This window comes from Sinocyclocheilus anshuiensis, unplaced genomic scaffold, assembly GCF_001515605.1.
Source record: "Sinocyclocheilus anshuiensis isolate Anshui unplaced genomic scaffold, SAMN03320099.WGS_v1.1 scaffold3242, whole genome shotgun sequence".
Taxonomy (NCBI): Eukaryota; Metazoa; Chordata; class Actinopteri; order Cypriniformes; family Cyprinidae; genus Sinocyclocheilus; species Sinocyclocheilus anshuiensis.
The window spans coordinates 8,263-16,058 of NW_015541065.1; the positions used below are offsets into that span (position 1 = coordinate 8,263).

Here is a 7,796-nt window from a genome sequence, read left to right on the forward strand (position 1 = left end):
CCAGTCACATGATCCTTCAGAAATCATTCTAATTTGCTGATTTCATGGTTTCTTTTTATTGCAAAAATGTTTTTTTCTGATTTTATTTTGATGAATTAGAAGTTCAAAAGAACAGCATTTATTTCAAATAGAAATCTTTTTTAACATCATAAATGTCACTTTTGATCATTTTAATGCATCTTTGCTGAATGTATGTATTAATTTCTTTCAAAAAAGCCTTAATAATGTTTATTACAAGTTATCTTGTTTTGAAAATATGCAGGATGTTTACTTACGGGAAAACAAGACCAAAATGCAAAATGATACATTGCTAGCCGTCGGCTGTTACATGCTCTGTCGTGTCCTCACAGGTCAACAGGGTCTGTGAATGTGTGTGATGGTGTGTGTGTGCTCACGCTCACTGTTATCACGTTTTCACACACACCCACCTGTAAAAACATAGTCTCTGAACCATGTAGTAGCTTCATGAAGTCTTGCTGCAGTTAAGATCGCATTTATCACTGTGTGTGTGTGTGTGTGTGTGTTTGTGGCTTAGGGTTTCAGTGCCTGGGAGCCATAAGCCCCAGATATGGAGCGGCTAGTCAAGACAGGAAACATGGAGCTCTGTGATTGTATGTGAGGCTGGTTTTTGTTTCATGGACCTCTGCGTTCCTACACTGTCAGATGTGAGGGAGATTGAGATTGTGTTTTGAAGAAGGAATTGGTTTTAATCTTGTATGATGCTTACTAGTGGTTAAACGGATCGTAGTTGATCCGTGATCCGTACGGACCAAGCCCCACGGTTCGGCAAGCATGTGATCCGTGGATTAATTGCAAAATTTAAGCATAATAGAGTATAAGTTTATCATTTGTTCGTATTTACACAAGCAAGCAAATTTTAAACAATTCCTAAGAGAAAAGGCAAAAGGGAACTTGATTCGTTACTCGCATGCTGTTCTCTACATGCACAGCCGCACACACATGAAGCGCGCACGCGCGTTTTAAAGGTGTCATATGATGCGATTTCAATTTTTCCTTTCTCTTTGGAGTGTTACAAGCTCTTGGTGCATAAAGAAGATATGTAAAGTTAGAGTAGACTGCAATGTGCAATGAGTAGACTGTTCTGAAAGACTGTAAGTACGTTTTTTTATATTTAAAAAAGTTTTAAAGCGAGTTTTTTTGGGCAGTGTAGAGTAGGGCTTGTTGTTTGTCATTTCTCCGATCACAAATGCAGACATGGTTTGTGTTATTTCCCCTAATTATTACTTTTCTGTATTTGAATACTACCAACCTTATTTTATTTGTAACATATTCTGTTGTATTTATCTATGCTTGTAATTTGTGTATTTGTTCTTATTTTTGCTGGCTGTTCTCTTGTCTCTTTAATAATGTTTAAACTTTCTTAGTTAATCTAGTAGTATTTACTGTGGTATCAAAGAAGCACTTCGCTTTAAGTAATAAATGGAAAGCAAGTTAAATTGAAATATTTTTCTTTTCTTGCTGATCCGAAAAATGATCCGATCCGTGGGTCAAAAACCGTAATGCGATCCGAACCGTGAGATTTGTGATCCATTGAACCACTAATGCTTACATGTTTTTCACCAACACAGTGCAGGTTCTGATGCAAGTGCCGATGCCCAATCAACCCATTCTGTGAATTTCCACAGAAGAAAATGTGATTCTAGACTGTAAAATTTGTCTCTGTACCCTCTTGACCCAGGAACTATTATCGATAATGTTCTCACTATGTAGTTTTTGAAACAGCAATTCAATTCAAAACCAAACTAGATTGCCTCTATTATAATCAAGCAGTGCTGGAATAGCTCAGTGTGATGCACATTCAGTTAATGGACACACACTCGTCTGTTTTTGACACTGTGCAGTTAATACAGCCACTTTTATTTTCCCTGTTGATCTAAAATGTATGCATAAATTGATTTATCTTATTTATCTTATCTTATTTATTATATTTAATATTTAATGATTTATATATTGAATAAATGTTATTTAATAAACGTAAATTATATATACACATTTACTTAATAAATAAATCAATAAAGAAATGAATAAAAAATAATTTTCTATTATTTTTTTCATTTAATTACTATAAAATATATCTATTTGCCTGTCTTTCTGATACATATACAATTAAACAAACAAAAAAAAATTATATATATATACACACTTATATATAAGTGAAATGAAAGCCACCTCAGAAAGATACTGAATTAAATCATTTTGGGTGTTTAAAAAAATAGAAAAGCGGTAACTGTATACTCTGAAAGGTCAAAGTTCACTCAGAATAGGTCAAAGTCCTGTTTGGAAGAATCTCTGGAATGCCCTGAATGTGAGGGTCTTAAGCTCAATCACACTGGAGTTTCGCGTTTGGCAGTATTGTGGTAATTGTTGATGGTGTCAGTTGTAACATTACCTCCTGCTGTCCTGTCCATTTTGTCCTCACTCACACCCACCTCTCTGTCAAATCATTGTGTGTGTGTGTGTGTGTGTGTGTGTGTGTGTGAGATCACAGATGGTGGTGGTTCCATCAGTGTTTCCAGAGTCAACCTTAAATCTGTGTTGTGTGTTTTTATGCATATGTGTGCTTATAAAGAGCGTTTGGTGGTCTACAATTGTTTGCAGACTACATCTGTGTGCGTGTGTGTTCTTGATCATAAAGGTCATCTTGTGGTTGCTTCCAGACAGTGTGTCTTGCCTCTTTGTATGTGTGTATGGGTTCTTCATTACTTCCAGCCGTAAACTTTCCCAGCCGAGTCTCCGAGCCCATCCTGGCTAAAGATCTTTCCCAACATCACATCATGCTCACCCTCATTCAGCACAAGTCACCCTCCTTCTCCTCCCTCTAGTTCTGGATGGATTGATGCTTGGATGAGGGAATGCCAGCAAAGGATCTGCATTTTTAACTTTCGACCCTGACGTTTCTTTCATCTGTCGATCAGCGCTGTGCGGTTGCGGTGTGTGTGTTTAATGAGTGGTAACTGCAGGTTTTGAAGTTTTTGCCAGTTTTTTGGTGGGTTTTTCACTGTGTTGGAACAGCGTTGTGTTGTGCGCCAGGAGCGGACCGACTCTAGCTGCGGGACAGATTACTGAAACAGCCCTCCGCTTTCTTCGGGAAAATATTTTTAGAAATGTTCGGGTTCTGGCACGTCACGCCTCACAAGTTTTGAACAAAATTCTGAATGTTTTGGACAACTTGCGCCTAAAAGCTCTGATTACGGACAGCCTTTGTTCCTCACAGAGGCTTTTTTTCTGGCTCGCTGGCTCCTAAATGCTTCAACGCTAAGTTTATGGAATACCCCTTTATGGACATTGTGCAGTTTGTTGATAAAAGTTTTTGTGTGTTTTGTCTGCATGCTTGGATCAGATCATGCAGACTGGCTGGAGTAAAAGAGAATGACTTGCCTTTTGGCTATGAACCTGTATGTACATGTATGTGGGTGTGTGATTGAGGAGGAAAGCGACAGAAAGAGATCAGAATTCAGAAACATGACTACACACATCTGCTTCTCATTGGTGAGTCCACTAAGGAGCCAAAACTTATGGTGACTGGCAACATACACGCACTGAAACACACTGAATGAGAACATACATTGGGGCAGCAGTGAAATAGCTAGAGCTTAACGTTTCAAGCCCACCTCTCTGCCCACACCCAAATCCCTTTGACTCTCGACAGACACCGAGCCTCTGAAATCATCAAATAGCCCAGGGCAACCTCGGCATATGTGAAAGACATCAGAATGAATGGACATGCACAGATTCTGATGGGATGATGTTGGAAGACAGATTATATTCAGAATAGCAAACTAACATGTGAATTTACTGAGTTTACAGAATGAGTGGATGTTCTAGTACATTTAAATAATATAAATATTAAAGGGATAGTTCGCACAAAAATGAAAATTCTCTCATCATTTGCTCACCCTCATGAGTGAAACGCAATAGAAGATCATTTGAAGAATGTTGGTAACCAAACAGCTGATGGTAGCCATTGACTTCCATAGTATTTTTTTTCCATACTATGGAAGTCAACTGTTTGGTTACCAACATTTAAAGGTCCCATATTTTACACCTTTCTGGAGTTTTATTTGAGGTTTTGATGTCCTTAAGAATATATATTTGCGGTATAAGTACCAAAAACCATCTCAATATATTTTTACAGCTCATTTCTCAGGAGCTCTGCTGAGAACAGGTAGATTTTGGCCTGTCTAATTAATATTCATGAGCCTCTCTTCTGATTGGCCTGTTGTTTTCTGAGTGACACACGCCAGGCCAACCACAGGTGACTAGGGTCAGCGGACATCACAGTGCTAGCTGGAGGCAGCAAAACAAAGGGGAAACTGGAGGCGGCCCATTCAAACCAACGCAGATTCGGCTACATAAGGAGCTTAAAATATCATCTTGTTGTGATGTTGGGTGCCAGAATCGACGTAATACAGCCTCAAATTAGAAATTTGATCGCATATCTGCTGCCACTGCCAGACAAAAAACTGACGACAGCTGTGGTTAAAGCGATTAAACGAACAGACTGGACAGAAACGATCGTCAAAAATGCTCGTGTTTGCAGCGCACACTTCTTATCAGAAAAGGTTCAATAAAGTATTGTCTTTTGTTGTTATGGGCGCGTCTACAGATTTCTTGCCATATGTCTATGTTTCTTGCATCTCACGACTATGTCGTGTATGAAATAATGTCTGTGTGCATGTGTATAAAACAACAAACTGACGATTTATATACAATCATTTGTAATTGTATATACATTGTTGTGATTAATTGTGGCTGGAACAATAATGTAGCTGTAAAAATAGTTTCCTTCTGGAATTGAAATGTATATACATCTTCATCATGACTAGATAGACACGGTGAGTTTGTCTTTACTATACATGTTAGATGTGATCGTCCATCCTTTGAGTGAGAGTGTAACGTTACAGGTCGGCCGATCTGGTTTCGTGGTTAGCTAGCTAGGTTAGCTAGGTAAACTAGAACTCAGTTATCATGAAAAAAGCCAGGAAATTTCAGTTTTGACAATATGGAACCTTTAAAAAAATAAATAAAATTGTGAGTGAGAAAATGATGACAGTATTTTCATTTATGGGTGTTATATGGGTATATATATACAGTATATAATTATATAATATTATCATCATTGTGATAATTACTGTTGTTTTATTTTCTTTGTTCTATTGTATTTGTTTATCAGAACAAAATATTTGGAAATCACATTGTGTATATAAGCATTTTTGTTTGCTGCTTGTCTTATTTCCATTAATTAAAAAAAAATAATCACAAAAAATAATAATAATTAAAAAAATGTATATATATATTTCCACAATGGCAAAGTAATTTTTGTTTTCAAGATGTTATAATGGATGGCACTAACATGTTTATCATGGATTATTGTCTAGTGATTTATAAATAAATGCATAAATATAAAAAGAATATTAGGCAACACCGTATGCATTATGGTAGTATTTGATTCAGATCTTTGTCACAGATTCAGAGGAGTTGCCATATGTGAGCTCATCTTATTAAGGCAATGATCGCTCTGAGAGAAGAGAGACAGGTGTGTGAGTCTGTAGACACGGATAAATGCTTTTCCGCTGATGCATGGAGTGAGTGTAAGTGTGTTTAAGGCTCTTCAGGGACTCTTCATCTGTGACGTTAGCACTAATGAATCATGTCTGTCATTTACCCTCATCATGTTGTCCGCATTCTCTCTGGGTTAAGTCAGGCCGTTCTGCTCTTGCTGTAGATTACTGTAATTTTCGTAACAGCCACACACCAATTTTTTCCTCACAGATGGCTTGACCACAAAGAGTCTGGTACCAAATTGAGTCTGATAATTCTTCTTTTAGTATCGACTTGGTTCCAGCACTTTTGACATTCTTAATTCTACCCCATATCGGTTACACTGTGAGCTTTATTTAGACTCACTTTGGCATAGCCCTGATCCAGCCTGTGTCTGAAGGCTTCTTTGTTGTTCTTTCCTGTTTCCAACACCCACTGTTAGAAAAAATAGGCCATGTCCAATCAAAATTCCTTGTGCATGTGATTTAACCCATATATACACACATTCACAGATATTAAAAGCAACGCAGACAAGCCGTCATCGTTCCTCTGTAGACACGGATAAATGCTTTTCCGCTGATGCATGGAATGAGTGTGAGTGTGTAAGTGTGTTTAAGGCTCTTCAGGGACTCTTCATCTGTGACGTTAGCACTAATGAAACATGTCTGTCATTTACCCTCATCATGTTGTTCGTCTATAAACCGCATTCTCTCTGGGTTAAGTCAGGCCGTTCTGCTCTTGCTGTAGATTACTGTAATTTTCGTAACAGCCACACACCAATTTTTTCCTCACAGATGGCTTGACCACAAAGAGTCTGGTACCAAATTGAGTCTGATAATTCTTCTTTTAGTATCGACTTGGTTCCAGCACTTTTGACATTCTTAATTCTACCCCATATCGGTTACACTGTGAGCTTTATTTAGACTCACTTTGGCATAGCCCTGATCCAGCCTGTGTCTGAAGGCTTCTTTGTTGTTCTTTCCTGTTTCCAACACCCACTGTTAGAAAAAATAGGCCATGTCCAATCAAAATTCCTTGTGCATGTGATTTAACCCATATATACACACATTCACAGATATTAAAAGCAACGCAGACAAGCCGTCATCGTTCCTCCAGTATTGCTCACTCATTGACAACACACCCAGTACTTGACTGTGTTCATTTATTGTCAATATTCAGTGGTTTAAAGCAATAACCCACAATCAGTTGTGGTCCAAATTATGCCTTTTTAATTCTCTCATAGGTTTCATTGCAAATTTAGCATTTAAATAATTGAATCGGGTTGCAGAATAGGCTAAGCCGAGGCATAATTGACTCTAGCCTCATCTGAGTGCCTGGCACGGAATTGGAAATGTGCTCATTGGCGTTTTTTGTGTGTGATTCTCCGTCCATTTCATTGTAATAATGACCTTTGTTCTTTCTTTTTTTCTTTCTTGTAGTGTTTCTGCAGCAGCACTTAAGAGGATCAGAGGAAACAAAAGAGGAGGAGGAGGGCAGAGAGAGGGGGAAAGTCAAAAGTAAGTGTCGAGTAAGGAGATGTAAGACTGAGTTTGGCAGTACGGAGTGGGGATGGGCTAGTTAATCTACATTTTGCTTCTAATTTCTGTCTTCGCTTTACTATTTTGTGCTTTTTAAAGGGATAAATTCCAAGATGCAACTTTTCAGAAAGGGTTTTGACATGCGGACAGCGTGATGCTCTTAAGTGTACTGTTAGACTGTCAACTCATACAGTGAAGTTTAAAGCATTGCCCTTTAAAGCATCACTGCTGCATCCATCCAAACAGCACTTTAACCCATTGACCACATACAGGAATGAATTTCAAGACCGTTTTTTTTTTTGCTCTAAATCGCCTGCTGTGAGAAATTTGAGGACTGTGACTGTTTTGTGCAATAAAGTATTATAGTATGTTTATTTAAAAAAATTGCATACACATTCTGATTGTTGTCTTTGGCTTTTGTGTCTCATCTCGTGTCTTTAGAACTGTGTTTTTAAGATGCTGTGTCAAGTTAAAAATGGTTGGGAGGCATAATATATAGGTACCATAAGTTTTTTTTTTTTTACATATGTGACACGCTAATTTGAATACTTATGCATTAAATTGATCAAAAGTAACAAAGACATATATAATGTTATAATGTTATTTTTTACATTTTCTATGCATCAAAGAATCTTTAAAAAAAATGTCATGTTTTCCATATATATATATATATGTATGTGTATATATATATATATA

The 7,796-nt window shown here is 37.4% G+C and overlaps 1 protein-coding gene across 1 annotated transcript in view; it reads left to right on the plus strand.

Annotated features, from left to right (window-relative positions):
• Nucleotides 1-7,005: 7,005 nt before the first annotated feature.
• The window catches only part of LOC107690660 (plexin-B2-like), a 53,815-nt gene continuing 53,024 nt past the window's right edge, over nt 7,006-7,796 (plus strand). The window contains exon 1 of the mRNA XM_016489042.1: nt 7,006-7,079. The gene's annotated coding sequence lies outside the window, so the exon portion shown is untranslated. The remainder of the gene's footprint in view (nt 7,080-7,796) is intronic.